Source organism: Lutra lutra, chromosome 15 (genome assembly GCF_902655055.1).
Source record: "Lutra lutra chromosome 15, mLutLut1.2, whole genome shotgun sequence".
Taxonomy (NCBI): Eukaryota; Metazoa; Chordata; class Mammalia; order Carnivora; family Mustelidae; genus Lutra; species Lutra lutra.
Window position 1 is genome coordinate 26889114 of NC_062292.1, and position 16264 is coordinate 26905377.

General features: G+C 46.7%; 1 protein-coding gene across 1 annotated transcript in view; it reads left to right on the forward strand.

Annotated features, from left to right (window-relative positions):
- The window catches only part of TNR (tenascin R), a 402664-nt gene that overhangs the window by 203227 nt on the left and 183173 nt on the right, over nt 1-16264 (forward strand). The window contains exon 2 of the mRNA XM_047705613.1: nt 4441-4539. The gene's annotated coding sequence lies outside the window, so the exon portion shown is untranslated. The remainder of the gene's footprint in view (nt 1-4440; nt 4540-16264) is intronic.

The window sequence follows — 16264 nt, forward strand, 5'->3', positions numbered from 1 at the left end:
TGAGGAGGCCCACGTGGGGACACCACTAGCGACAACCAGCATCGTCCGAGTGAGTCCCCGGAACCAGGGCCTCCCCCTAGCAAGTCTTCACAGGACTACATCCTTCACTGACATCTCACCTGAGACTTCATGAGACCTTGAGTTTGAACCACCCAGATAAAGCGCTTTGGAATTCCTGACCCACAGAAACCACAAGATAATAAATGTTTATTGTCTTAAGCCAGTGAGTTTGGGAGTAACCTTTATAAGGCGATGGATAATGCATTCATTAACTTTTCACATCCTTCTGAATTGTAATGTCTTGCCAATACCAATGGGTGGGAGAAATCCTTCTAAGAAACCTTCCAGTGTGTAGGCCTGAGACTAGGACCCTCAAATAGTAGTCATTCAAGGTTCCTTCTTATAGGAGACTTTGTGAGTTTAGGAGTGGAAAATGGGTCAGATCACCCATAGTTGTCTCAACTTCCCATTTGCTCATTAGGAGGACTAAGTACAATTTGTTGGCCATTGTTCCGAAAACCTGATCCATTTTCAGCAACTGACCACTGTAAGAGAAAAAATATGAATTAATGATACTTTAGCCTATTGGATTGTCTTGTCTAGAACTGACTGGCATCCTTGCAATCCCATGGCTATTTCTGGGACATCTTCAGCAATTTGCAGTAAACAAATCCACACCACCCAAGTGCCAACGGTTATGCTGGATATCAAAACAAACTGTTTTTATGAAATCTGAAACCCTGGCAAGTTTTCGTTGCTCTGTCCCATCCGGCCTGGCAGTGCTGTTCTTCTACCCATGACTTACCTGGGCCGAAGGGCAAGAAGACACAGGACTTTGGAGGAAATCAGTGCATGGGGTCAACCAGGCATCATGGGTGGCACTGCCCAGAACACCCATGTCCCCAGATCCTGCCTGGGCAGTTACAGGCAGGGAGCCCAAGCAACAAAGTCCGGGCCCAGACCCTCAGGTTGCTGGACTCACATTCAGAATAAGAGGGGTCAGCTCTTGATGCGGAGAGAAAATACAGTGCACATTTTCTGGACATATTTCATAGGAAAATTATTTTTTTCAAAGATGAGCTCTTACAAGCTGGCCCCAGTAAATGGCTATCCAGCCAATGTTGTGCATAAAGGGCAGAAGGGCAGATATTTGAGTGGGTTGAGAGAAAGACCAAAGAACACATGAATTTGCTCAATTTGCTGGGGAGTCCATCGCTGTGCTCCTTGGCTGTGTGTGTGTCTCCTGTGGTCCCTCGGTCCTCCACAAAGTGTATAGGCTGAACAGACCTACCTGCACTAGGTATTTACCCAACAGCTTTGCCTCGGAACTCCTTACAGGGAGTCATTGCTCCTGTCATGACCCACCAGCGTCCATTTCTGTTATAACAATCATTCACCTCGTCGCCAGTTATATGAAAATCTACTCCAAGACGGTGCCTCCGTGTGGTCTCTCCAGGGCTGTCTGGCTTGCTCATCGCATCCAATGGGTCTGTCTGTGAGGTTATGAATGTTGTATCTGCAGGCTGGTGTATCAGGTTCAATATGAGCTTCTAGAACACAGCAAGTATGGTCACGACTTCAAGAAGACCAGCACACACTTGCTCAGATTTAATGTGGCCATGGCTCAGCCTACAATTTGAAACCTGTTTAAAAAAAAAAAAAAGCTAGTTAAAAAATAAAATAAATAAGTAAATAAATAAAAGCTAGTTACATGGGAAGGACTAGAATGCAGGGGCCCCCACGTTCTAGTTCTAATTCTCAAAATAACTGTGTTTGCCACCTGTCCCCAAGAGTGAACCTCCACTGTTGTAACTCCTGTCTAGGCTCTCTCTCCCTCACGGGCAGGAGCTCCTTGAGGGCAGAGATTGTGTCCCCTTCTTGTGTCCCCAGTGCCTGCCACAGACCTGGCTACTCAGAAGGTCTTAACAAATGGTTGCTGCCAATGACCAAAACACCAAATCAGAGCGTCCACCCAGAGTCACAGAGGAATACATGTGGTTAGATGAGCGTGAAGGAAAGGACGGAAGCCTACACCCCATGCTGTCAACATGGGAGCTGAGGGGAATGTGGGCATTGCGGGAGGGGGAGTAGGTGGAGAGAGGCAAGCGATAGAGGAAAAAAAATAAGGACATGGCACAAAAAAGAGCCTCGATGGATGATACCACCCTTTTTGTGAAAGTATGTGTGTGTATGCATAAGCAAATGAGCGAAAAAAGGACGAGGCTCATATGTTAAGTCAAAACAAGTTGCAGAGAATTTGGGTTAAACACTATAAACAAAAACATCCTATATCTGTGTACCTATGCCTGATTGGGTTTCGATGACTAGGTTACTGGGAGGGTGTGTGTTGTGGGTGCCGTAGGGCACTACCCCACAGGGCGCTCACCCGCCGGGTCCTGGGAGTGTGGGCAGCTCAAAGGCTGGGTTCCGGTCCACGAGTTGCCCTCAGCCACAGGAAGCTGCTTTGCCCAACGTTGTGCCTGCTGTCCCCATAGGGGCAGCCAAAGGCAGATGGGGTCCAAAGATCGTCCCTCATCCACGCAGGACAGCTCCCCAGCTCCCTCTGGCCGATTCTGCTTCCTGTACTCCCCCACAAGAGTGTGCCCCAGTGACTCTTTAGTGCACGAGATCTATTCCAGTCTGTTTCCAGGGAACTTGACTCATGACAGTGTGGAAAAATACAGGCTGGTCTATTAAAATGTGACATTGAGGGGCGGAGGTTGCTGGGGAATGATTAGCTTTTTCCGTGTACATCTTCATATTGTTTTACTTGGTACTGTGAGCGCCTATCACTTTTATAATTCTGAGACTATCAAACAAAGGCGTTTAAAATGTAGTAAATGAGTATACATTACTTAAAAGAGTGAGTGAGTAGGCTTACACCTAGTTGGAAAAAATAGGTAATAAACCAGCACGTGGAAGCAATCGATTTTTAATCGAGGACATTGAAGGGGATTTTGCTGACTTGTTTGGTGACTTTTGACTTAATTGGTTCAAAAGAGATTGAACCAGCTTTCTGAGAGTGAAGTCATCACCTCTTAGGGTGAGAAATAAAGGGTCAATGGGTGGAAGCAAAAAGGAGAGGGAGTTTTCATTCCACGGAAGAAGAAAATTTCTAATATCAGAGTTCTCTGCCAGAAAAATGGGCTGTAAATTTGTGCAGCCACTGTGCAAATCACACTGACAAGAGGAAGTGCAATTATTTCATTTGGTGAGCAGTCGGATTAGAACAGGAGGAGGAAACCCCTAGCATTTATGTTACTTCCAATGCTTCCCCTTCCTGGGCACTGACCAGTCCTCCTATAAACACTCCCCTTCCCGAAGATGCAGCCTCAGAATCTTTCCGAACCCCACGCTCCAAGCAGCCCCTACTAATAGACTGATGAAATCTATTTGCCTTCCAGAACTGGATGATCTTTCCGCTTCTTCCAATCCTCAGGTTCCAGGAGGGTCTTCCCTGGGTAGGTTAATTTATTTAGGAAGAACTTAGACGAGCAAGCCTATACTGTCGCCAAAGCCTTGTTCTTTCCTCCCCCAAGAGCTAACTGATTTTTACAATTACATAGGAGATCCCTAAGGCTCGGTGTCCCCTTTGGAGAAGTTTCCGAGGATTTGTGGGAAGAAACCCAAGAGGGCATAATCACATCGTAATGGATGGTGTCGATGGTCCCTGGGAATTGTGCAGGGGGAGCCCTGGTCCAAGTTCTGCATGGGAGCCATGTTGGACAGATTGGCAAAGGGCTGACACAGATGCTCTCCACTCACCGTAGATGCCACTGCTTCCGTAAAGGGTGGTTCTAGCATGACAGGATCACCCTCTGCCCCCGGCCCCCTACATCCATTTCCTCAATGAGTATTTGGTGAACTTCTCTGTGCTGCATCATTCACGGGAGGAGAGCCAAAGCAGGCAGCAGGACAGAGGGTCCAGAGGGAGAAGAGCTCAGATGAGGAGGCTAACAGTAAGTGGTAACTTCCATGACCCAGGAACGCATGAGTGATGTGGACATTAGGCACAGAAGAGGGGCCCCGGTTTGGGGGCAATGGGCAGCTTCCTGTCGGAAATGCCCGGCATCCGTCATCATCAGATTGCCGAGGCATGTTACCATAGCCACCTGCGAAGATCTCAGAATAGTCTTATCACATAAAACACATTTCTGGATTTATACTCATTCTGTAGAACTTTTTCCTTAAATACTTACCACTTTATGGCAAAGCCATGAGAATGAACGAAAGAAAATTAGCAAAATAATAGAACTCTCTGGAAAGGAAACAAAATAACTTTATATACCAGTTTTCTTCGTTTTTGGCATCCACACGTGTACCTCCAAGTTTACTGAAAGGGAGATATGGTGGCTGGGATGGAAAGGGAAACAGAGGGAAACTGAGGCTCCTTATTTGGCAAACATCAACATCATTCTTCCCTCCCTATTCCCGTTTCAGGTGGACCTGGCATCACACCTGCACAGAGGCCACGTCTCTTGGAGTCAGGAGTGAAGAGCGTGTGGGAAACAGAAGACATCGCAGACCCCATCGCTAAAGGTAATAATTCCTGTGAAACTTCCACCATCCATCCTTGCGATGGCCAGTTCAAGGTTTTCGCTTGTGACCAGGGACTAAGCCTCTTTGTCACTGCAACAACAGCCTGGGGGACAGCCTCCGTGAAACGAGGTGCTCAAATGTATTAGCTCCCCTGGGCTTCATGGCATCTCGGAAAAAGCTGGGGAAACTGGCCATCAAGGTTTTGGCTTTTCATAAAATATTTCTGAAATGCATTTCATGATGGGGTCAGTAATAACAGTGTATTTTTACTCTCTGTCCCTCCAAGAGACTAGGCTTGATTCCCAGCCCAACTGCGCCTGCCCTGGGCCTGTAGGAATCATTGCTAAATTATTCACCAGCCCGACTCAAATTTCTGGAGTTCCAAAACCTCTAATAAAGTATTATGAAAAAATATCCATCTCTTTATCTCTATCCATAACCATTTATATGACTAGAGGAAAAACCTGTCGTTTTATTTCTTTTAATTTAAAAGCTTTCCTAATTCCTTTTCCACACCACATATATATGTCTAAAGAATTTTCAGGTTGAAATAATAACCTTCTGAAAAATGGTCCATGGGAGAAGGCTCTCAGGATTCAGAGTTGACAGGCACAGTGAATATTGTGCTCTCTTAATAACTTTCCCCGGCACTCGAATTTGACACACGGAATTGGGAACTTTTCAAATAGGTGTGGCCCTTTTTTTATTGCACAAAACAATGATAATAGACCCACCAGCTTCTCTCTATCTGTTTATACAGTTGCTAAAATGTGTTCAGGAAAAACTCATTTCCAACCTCAAACTCGTAATGTGCTCATTATCCATCCCAGCACTCTGCAACAAGAACAAGTCTATGCGGAACCCCCGACCTGAAGGAGTTCAGGCCACTCCCAGCCCACACTCTGCCTCCCTTGGCAACATTTGGCTACAAAGTACCCCAGGCTGTTTAAGACAACTTTGAGCCTAGAAACTCACAAGAGACTTCAGCATATTAAGCTGGCTATCAGCCATTCACACTTTAGAGTAATTTGGTTAATTTGGTGCTTTTAGGCAAGCAGCTGGTTGAGATCAAATCCTCTGTATCCAAGTGGAGCTGGAACAGGGTGGACTATCTGGGTGGCAACTAAGGGTAGCTGTCAGGACAGCATCCCTGAACATGTATTCAGATGAAGACATTTGTACTTACTAGGGCTCTGCTGAGAGAAAGTACTTTGCAGTTAAAGGAATGTTCAACAAACCACTTGCATTATAAGATTAACATCTCCCCCATTCCCCAGACCCCTCACTCCGGCCAAAGAAACTTGCTCAAATAAACATGGTTGGTTTCTAAGCTGAGTTCTGAATGAGGTAGTTTCGACAGGCTGCCTGACGACCTTACGATCTTGTAATTTATAATAAGAAATACATATTTGGTCTTCACAGTTTCTGGCACAGAGCTCCTAAAACCCTCCAAATGTCCTAAGTGATGATGGTGTAGTTTGGAATGGAGGTGAGGTTCGGTGGGGTGAGGTCTGGAGCTGATGGCCAAGAAAGAATTCTCGAGATGTCTTTATAGTACAAAGTGGCGGTTTTATTAAAGAATGGGAACAGGACCCGTGGGCGGAAAGACAGCCAGCTGGCCGTGCTGGGGCATGGGGGGTGAATGACTTTGTACTTGGGTGTTGGAAAAGGGAGGTTTTCAAAAGAGCTTTCATTTGCTAAAGACCACCAATAAGATAATGGAGGCCTTGCCACTGTCAAGTTAATAAGGTGGTTTTCCCCTCTAGTAAAGCATTATAAGACAGTTGAGAGCTTTCCTGGAGGGACGTTATATCCTGCCTATCTCAGGTCCTTGTCTATGGGCTGCAGGTTATAAGGAAATTTTATCTTATTTATATGCCCTCCTACCTTTGTTTCCCACATCTCTGTGGATGGGTAGGTGATGTTAGGGCTCCAGGAAATTGAGTCTGTGGGTCTCCAGAAGTTAGGCAGGTAATAAGAATGCTTTTTTCTTGTGAATCACTCCTGGCTGCCTGAGCAGTGTCACACACATCCCATCTGGGAGTGTGTGTGTGGGGAAGAGGGGTTGGGAGGTGTCATCTTATGCTTTGTCCTCAGCTTGGCTTCTGCTCCCTCATCAGTAAGAGCTATAAAGGCATCTTGATATTCATAACAAACCCCTTTCAGCCACACGCAAGTTATGTCAATGTGGGGACTTTGGGAACGCACCTGAGAATGAGCTCTGGAAACCAACGTTCAGACTGGAGTGTTGGAACTTTCACTTCTCTGGGGAGGGGAGGGGGTTTGGAGACTGAGTTCAATAACCAAAGGCTAATGATTTAACACATCACACCTGTGCAGTGAAGGCTCCATAAACCCCAGAATGACTGGGTTCAGAGAGCTTCCAGGCTGGGGCGCCAGAATGTTGCCAGGAGCTGCCATGCTGGACCCACAAACTCCATTCAGCCAGAAGAGCCTTTGTTCAGGACCTCGCCCTGTGTGTCTCTTCATCTGGCTGCTGATTTGTGCCCTTTAATATCCTTGGTAATAAACGGACAATCTAGTGAATAAACTGTTTCCCTGAGTTGCGTGAGCTGGTCTAGCAAATTAATTGAACCCAAGCAGGGGCACATGGGACCCCCTGATTAAGATCCAGTTGGACGCTCAGGGGAAGGGCACTTGCAGTTGGCATCTGACGTGGGGGCTGTCCTGCGGGTCTGAGGCCTCATCCTGGGGACTCTGACACTGTCTCCAGGTAGGAGGTGTCAGAACTGAGTTGAATCGCAGCACACACAGCTGGTATCAGAAAATTGCTCCGTGGGGGGGGGGGGGGGGCGGCGCACATATTGGAATTGGTTTCAGAATTCCAAGCCACATCAGAGCTGTAAACGCATCAGGCTTAAGCTCCATTTCAGGAGAGGACTGACAGAAGGTTTTGGGGCCAGGGATAGTTAAACCGCTGCTGGACACGAGGGGCCTACCTCAAAGCCAGGGAACAACTCTCCAGGCAGGGGTGTGCAATCCTGCTGGCCCTCCCCACAGTGGAAATGCTCACAAGTCACCAGGATGCCTATTCAGAAGGAGTTCTCAGAAGTACCAGCTGCGCTGTTGATTAAATCCCAAAGCCACCTCCTAACCCCAAGGCCAGTCCATCTTTCTCTGCCAAGACTTGTCACTTGTGTACAATTGACCTTGCAGGAGAGCAGTGGATGGTCCAGATTAGTCCTCTGCCCCGGTGGACGGACAAAATGCTCTTCACCGGCTTGGGCTGGTGTTAAAACTACAGACGTCCCACCGTCCCGCCTGCAGGTCGCCTCATGGCTCCTTGGCAGGTCAGAGCGGGGCTCACCAGGCTGGTCTGAAGGGCCTCGCTTGGCCTGCTTATATCCTACCTTCATTCCCCGTGAATTTGAAAGCAGCTTATTTTAAAAGCTGATTAGATGAGCCTTTAATAACATTAGAATTTAAATGGCCCCAGATAGGCTTTCAGCCTCTTGCCAAATTGAGATAAATGTGATATTTGGGGAGCTGAGCTCCCAGCTTCATGGCTGCTCTGGACGGCAGACAGGTTCTGAAGCACGACTGCTCCCATGCTTTTCTGCGGCCTGAAACCGGGCTTGTGTGCACCTGCCAGGTCCCTTTTATCTCGAAAGGTCTGGGAGCCTGCATAGAGATGTGTCTCCGTGATCATGCATTATTAAGGAAAGGTCAGGTGGGGACAGGGGCATAGGACAAAGGTATAATCTCTGTGTGATACTCTGTGGGGGAAACTTCTGTCTGTGATCCCACACCGACAACTTTCGGTTCCAGGCAACAAACGCTGATTGAACCACTAGCTGCTATATAGTCATTTAATTCAGTATTACTGTTCCTAATACCTGACTTGGGCCAAGAATCGTATAAAGTGGTCAGAAGGTTTCACCTTGGCGAATACGGTCAGCTCCCCTCTGTAACTCCCACAGGTGCCTTCAATGCCAGGAAGGGGACACGTACTTTGGAGTCCATCTAGGTGTGACTGCCTTCCAGTGTAATACTCTGCTGTACATTTTAGAAAAAGTAAAAAATGGAACGGGGGGTGGGGTGGGACCCCACCAAAGGTGAGCATGAACAAATAGTTCAACGTTGAGGTCATGTTTTCCCTCCACATCTTGCAGTTTACGTGGGAAAGATGTACCCACACTGGGTATCCGCCTCTCCCTGTGCAAAGCCCGGGACCAGAGGAATTGCTCCTCCTCTCAGAATGCCCCTGCAAGGTCGTCCTCTCCAAGTTGCTGTATTTACCCTGTCTCTCTGGAGAGGAAGCGTCGCTCCTCCTTCTACGGCTCATTCCTCCCCCGAGCTCTCAGTCCCTTCCCTGCCCCATTCTCCAGGGCTGACAGCCAGCCATGTCCCTTTCCTCACTCACATCTCCTCTCACTTCCGTTACTTCCTCCCCTTCTGCTTAGGAACAAATCCTTGGTCTCCATTAAAGCAAGCAGACAAAAACAGCTTTGCCTTGATTTTGTGACTCTCTCCTCTTATCTGGAATTCTGTGAAGGAATAGCCTAGATTCACTTCTCACTATATAGCCACTCCTTCCTCCATGTATCACAGTACATCCCACCTGCCCAAGCCACAGGCTCAACTTAATTTTGCAAATGTGCACAGAGTCCGTACTACGTGCCCGGCGCAGTCTGGATCCCGACCACAAGGACGATGCTCTTTTAGGGCAGACAAGCCTGCAGCTCCCTCCCCAAATTACAGAGCGACGGGCTAGTGAGCTGATGGGGTCACACACTAGAGAAGCAGAATGGGAGTCATCAGCCCTGTCTTGGGGGCAGGGGGCAGGGGGCAGCAAGGAATGTGTTCTAGGAGTTCTCCATGTGAATGGAGAACCCAGGAAGGGAGAATAGTAAGGGAGGGGCACAGTCCAGGTCCAAGGTCACCGAGGCACCACAACGTGTAGATGGCACTATGTACATGACAAGAGGAGGGGCGTGGAGGCCACAGAGGGTGACAGTCTTCAAGAATGAGGTCCCCCCAAAACTTCAACTCTTTCTTGCAGACACTGGAGAGGTCCAAGCCAGGGAGGGTCGTAATCAGATTTCCTTTTACAAAGTCCCCTGGGAAGCATTGTTTAGAGGGGGGAGCTCTGCTAAGCAGGTACTCTCATCGTCCAGATAAGAGGTGACAGAGACCTGAGCTAAGAGGGGCCTGGGATGAGGACAGGGGATGCTAGATGCTAACGCAATCTCCTCTCTTCCCCATGTATCTCATTGTGCGTCCAAAACCTGGAGCATCTGTGATGCTTTTCTTCTTGTTCTTGCTCCCCTTACGTTATAGTCATTTGTGTATTTCTCTGATTTTCCTCATCAAATTGTATTTTCGTCTGTCCTTCCTCAAATTACAGCACCTTGTTCCTAGTAAGAGCTGAAAAAAAGGTTATTTAGTTGAACTGAATTTTCAAGAGCTTCAAACCATGAATAATTGAGGAATCAGCCATGTATAAGTGCTTATCATTTACATAATTGTGTAAACAAGCTGATAAGAATTTTTTCCTCCATCATCGCAGAATGCCCCATTGTCTTCTCAGTTCTCCAGATTTCAAGGAAGTAGTAAGCAAGTATTCTGTAACCCACGGAGGTGGCAGAGGCAGGCCGTGTCTACATCTTACCTCCAGGGCAAGGGGAGCGGTCGCAAGCAAGGAACAGATGATCGCATTGATTGGAAACGAAAGCCATGTATAAATATTGAGAAATACGCTGTCTGCAGAGACAGAGAATTGTGGAGCACACGGCATGATGGGACCCGTGCGCCGAGTCCCAAAGGTCAATGTGCAGATACAAATTGATTAAGCTAAGTACTTACTGAAATTGCTTTCCAACACACTGATGAGAATTGATCATAAGCAGGACCCATATTTACAGCGAAAATGCTTATGTAAAGTTACCCTTTGGTATGTCACCAAAACAAATTTAAATGGTCCAGATTTTTTTTTTCCCCAAAGCGAAAGAACTTTCAGCGTAGTTAATGAATGCATTGTAAGGAGTCCGCCAGCATTTAGTTTCGTGATTATCTTGTCGTGTGGGGCTGATTGGCCCCGGAACAGCTTTATGGTGGCCTCTTTTCATAACCCTCTTGGTTGACCTCCCTCTCCTCCTCTTTAATTCCAAACCAAAGGACCCTGATGGGCCAGAATCAGTCCTACCTGATGTAGTGCCCGAGCGGCCTCTGTTCCACACGACACCCAGCTCCTAGAAACCGGGAGGCAGAAATCCCCCCCACTGAGACTGCATCCAACATGCTTAAGCAGGACTGTGAGTGCTGCTAGCCACAGGCGCTTGAGCAGCAGGGAGGAGAAGGAAAGTAAAGCAGGTGGTTAGAAGGGAAGACCAGGCAGGGTGGGGGAAATGAGAGCAGGGTGCAGAAGGCGTAGTTAGCAAGTCTTTACAGAGTAATTTTTATGTGTCAAATACAAAAGTAATGAGCCATGGGCCACACAAAACAGTACATATTGTAGTCCCTGAACCCAAGAAGCTTAGGATTTAGTCAAGAGGGCAATTGTACACCCAGAAAACAAATAATTTACCAGTGCATTATAATATAATGATGTACTAAAATGTATAAATATAAATATATATTATATATGTGTGTGTGCGTGTGTGTGTGTGTGTGTGTGTGTGTGTGTGTGTGTATACATATATATAATGACATACTAATAATCCATCCCGGCATTGGCCGTGCTGTTACTGAGAACCGAGATAGAGTGAGTGTCACTGGTTCCGTGAAGTGGAGAAAAACAGGGCAGATGTCATGGAGAGGCCATGGGCATCGAGCCTGAGCCTGGAAAGGAGAGATGGTCCAAAGCCAGCAAGACAAAAGGAGCATGACACCTCAGACTTATGGAAAACAGTAAGAATAAAGGGAGAGGAAAACAAAGAGCTGGAGAAGGAAAAAGTTGCTGATGATGGTGAAGTTAGACGGGCCTCAAGTCTTTCGGGCACCTGTGCCAACACTTGGATTGCCTTGGCCAAAGACCAATAATTCAGAGGCAGAAAGTACTTCTGTGGTCCCAGCAGTCTCTTGTAGACTTGGACCAGTGCCAGCCAATTTTTGTTGTCTCTGCAATCACAAAGTGAAGCATATTTTTCCTCGTGTTTACTCGAGAGGAATGTTGTTTACACTGAAAGCCTCACACACTTCAGGCTGATCTTTGACAACTGAATTCTCTTATTACTAACAATTGAGTGTAAAGAACCCACAGAAACTCCACAACAGATGAGATGGCTTCATTAGCTCAAGGTTCCAGTGGCCTCTGAGAAATGGAGAGATTGGTAAATTAAGGATAATTTATTAGATGCGTTTCAAGTGGATTTTGTAAAGACAGAGGGATCTTGTCCACAAAACATATTTTGATGAGCACAGGGAAATCTCCCTGCCTCCTCAATTACTCCTACACCTCACCCTCACTCCCTTTCAAATTTTAAGAAAATAAAATTAAACAAAATACCTGGTTCTGCCACATTGTCTAAAATTCTGTCATTGGAGATACATTCTTGTTGAGGTGTTGTCTCTCCCAGATGTCCTTTTGAAAAGGCAGTGTCCCCAGAGAGACCTGTGTATCCACTCGTGATTTTATTACATTATTTTCTGTCTAAAGACCACAGGAGGAGGAAAATGCTTAGAAGAGGAGAAGTGATGGTTTTTTAGAACATGGCATCCTGCTAGGTTAGACAAGATTGGGGGGGTATCTAATGCAAGTGATGGATGGTCTGGATAGCTAAAGAACAGAAGGAGGGGTAAAAAATAGAATCAGAAGTGGGGAGGGGAAGGAGAAAGAGAGAGAGAGAGAGAGAGAGAGAGAGAAAATGAATCATGATGGAACAAAGCTAGAATCAAACTTTTTCCCCTCTGTAGAGTAGCCTGGAGCAGCCCTGACTGGGACGAATAGGTCTCACATCAAACCAGGGTATCTTCATGTGCTGTCTGTGAACTCAGCACTGCCTAAGATAGCAGAAGGAGGAAGGACAAGACCAGCATCGGGGCTACTTGGGAGGCTTTACCAGGTGCAGGATCTAGATATTGGTCCGCAGCTAAGTCAAGTCTAGCTGCAGCAAAACCACAACTCATCTTTCATGAGGTGCAGAGAAGAAATACCTAGAGCTCACCCCAGTGCTGAACAATGGTGGCTGTGGGCCAAGGGAGCTCCATGATTCCCAGCTGAGTTAGCAGATGTTGGGAAATGATTTAAGAACTTTGGTGAGGAAACTGTGAGAACTCCAATAATTTGATACCAGAAAAACACACACACCAAGTGTTCAGTCTAGGACTTTAGGGTTTTGTCTAGTCCAACCCTCATCTTCTAGCTGGGGGAAGGGGAGCCCAAGAAGAATCGGCATTCGTTAAGTGCTTTCTATCTGTGAGGTGCTGTTTCAATTGCTTTTTATGTATCAACTCCTCCCAACAACCAATAACAATCAGTATTGTTATTATCTCCGTTCTACAGAGAAGGAAACTGAGGTAGAGAAAAACCAAACAATTTCCCACCCATCAAACCACGTGGTGAGTGGCAGAGTAGGGATTTGAACCCACGCAGTGTGAGTCCAGAAGTCCTCCACACAAGCCATGCCCTGAAAGATTTGTCAGAGAGCACAGTCAACACCAGCAAGGAAAAGCTGCTTCATGTAACATGAGGCCTGGCTGAGTGAGGTCAGAACGTAAGAATCACTTGTGGGACAGTGATGGCCTGTCCGGGAGAGGTTGTAAGCCACCTGGCGATTCCTTGTGGGAGCTGAAGCCCATTCTGGAAGGGAAGCAGGCATGGCAGTAATTCAGCTATCTCCCCATTAAAGAGAGGTGATTGATTGGTAGTGAGGCCACCGCAATAAAAACTGATAATTATTGAGAGAATGGCCAAGAAATGGAGGAGTAGATGTCCCTTTCCTAGAAGAGGAGGAGCTTGAGGCAATGAAATTGTGATTAGAGTATTGATGAGGTTTTTTTTTTTTAAGATTATTTATTTATTTATTTGACAGAGAGAGATCACAAGTAGGCAGAGAGGCAGGCAGAGAGAGAGAGAAGGGGAAGCAGCCTCCCCACCGAGCAGAGAGCTGGACCCAGGGCTCGATCCCAGGACCCTGAGATCACGACCCGAGCCAAAGGCAGAGGCCCAACCAACTAAGCCAGGCACCCCTTGATGAGATTTTGATAGTGATCAATGCCACAGCAATAGGCTGGGAGGCTGAAGATAAAGGGAGGGCCATGATCCATCAAGTCACTCACTCAAGCTCACCTCCTGAACGCTGACCTGGGCCAACTGCTGAATGCGCTGGAAAGGGAATGAGGTCTAGTCCACCATGAGATTACTACCGGATGGATAAAATAGAGCCATGGTAAACAACTCACCTCCCAGAAATATGAGAAATACACATATGCATCTCCAGTTATGTGAATACGGTCTCAAACTGCATTGAGGAAGACATTGGTAGTTAGGATTCTGGAGTCAGGGAGACAACCATAACAGAAAGCCATGCAGATGAGACATTGGAGTCTTCAGATGAGGGTTATCACTGCCTGGTCTTCATGGAGCGAGACCCAAGGATGGAGTAGTGAGATGTAAATAGGTGACAATGGCTGTAGAGAGGTCGCCTTGGTAAGAGGCTGAGCTTTTGTAGTCCCCTTGATCATGGGCAGTTTGATAGAGGAGAAGGAAGGGGAACCCTAATATTAATAGAGATGTTGAGTACATGCCTAGTGTGGCACCGGGATGCCTGTAGCTTTATCAAAGCCAAGCAGGGTCTTGTAGTGTAGAGGGGTGGATAAAGACGCTGAAATTGTTATGGGAACAATTATGACTATAACAGAGGTAATGACGAAGATAATGGATCTGTAATGAAAAGCCGGTGGCCGTAAAGGGGAAGGTGAGGGCAACTGGAATGTGGAGGGGCTGATAAGGGAGGCAATGGTGGTGATGCCAAAGCTAATGGACTTATAATGTAGATGATGCGGAAGGTAATGGAGTTATAATGAGGTGATGCCTACAGAGTGGGGCGGGGGGAGATGATCACCTTAATGGAAGCAGGAGGGACTGTGTGATACAGGTTGAGAATTATATGCAGAGCATGCGTCAGGTTGGCCACAGCTGTGGGTGACCGGGAACGTAATGAACAGCTACCCCCAAAGTTCTCATTACAGCAGGAGTTCTAATGGACCCTGGAATACGATAATGATGTTAATGGAAAAGATGATGACCTCCATGAAAACTAGGAGCCTTGTGATGGTATTTAGAAGTGCCTGTTTAGTGGGAGAGATGAGAGGAGAAATGGGAGTGGGACCGGTGTGGACATATTTGTAAATTTCAGGGTTGAGTTTCCTGAGGGCTGTTCACTAGACTCGTCCCCGTGGGTTACTTGTCTTAGTGCAGCTGCTCCTGCTTGTACGAGGCATTTGTCATGCATGAAGCAAGTCTGAGATGAGCAGACATGGCTGCGGCAACAATTCAAGCTTACAATCTAAATTTTGTTCCTAAATTAGGCATGACAACACACTAGCTCAGACAGAGCACTTCTGTGCACAGATATGTAAACAAAATGTCTGGGAAATGCATGAGTTGCAGCAGAAATAAATGTATATAAAGGTTTTATATATATATATACTTAACCATTAGTGCCTCTTCCAAATGAGGAAGTAGGAACTAAATTCTCCATTGTTCTCCAATTAACTTCTAAGACCTTAAAAGATGGCAAAAGTGTTGGTGGCAGCTTGTGCTCCTGGTCTGGCCAGGAAGACCCTGATGTGGGTTCTGCAAAGGGATCTGGGGAACTGGCATTCACAAGGGTCCCTAGTGCCACTGTGTTTCTTCATAAAGCAACATAGAGGTATGCGCTGAGTATAGACCATAGACCCAAGAACAAACAGATAATCCCAGACCCACATCAGGCATCCAGGAAACACAGGCAAAATGTATAGCCTATGATGGGAGCAAAGACGGCCAAATAGACTCATTGTCTATACAAGGAATTCTTGAGCATGGGACACAGGTGTTCTCTGCCTCCATCCTGTACCTGGATGCCACCTTTCAGGCCAACTCTATCCAAACCACTGGAAAAGCTTCTACAAAAATGCAGATTCCAGGGTCCCTCCTCATGGACAGTCTGATTCTGTTGATTAGGAGCACAACCTATGAATCTGTATTTTCAAAACTCCCCTGGAAATGTTCCCAGGTATCTACAGTGGGAACTACTGTCTAAGTGTCAACCCGTGGCTCTTAGAAGGAGCGTGTTAGGCAGGAGGTGTGGAAAGCACATTTCATAGGCATAAGCCAAACCAACATTTTGAGTAGATTTGAGTACCACTCAGAAGCCTCTCCTTCTCAATAGAAAATTATCTTCCCCCGCCTACCTCTCCACTGTACATGGAGTGTACCTTTCCCTTGATGAAGACAAACATAATTGACTGAAGCCAACTCCCAGCAAGGGACTCCAGAATGCCACTATGGCAATAGGTAGCATTGGGCAACTGGACCCTATTTCCTCTAGAATAGAAGGAATGAAGCAGTGTAGGAACTGAAATGTGTGTGGTGGTGGGGGGTATTGGTGGTAGGGGAGGAAATGGAGTGGCAAGGAGGGAGGAAAAAGGCCAGAAAAGATGTTTCAAGTACCTCTAGTTATGGAAACGGGTATGGATATAGAGGTGAGAGTTGGCACCGCCATGTTGTCTTTTGAAGATCTCTCCTGTCCGGCCCTCAGATGTACCATATTGTTCTTTA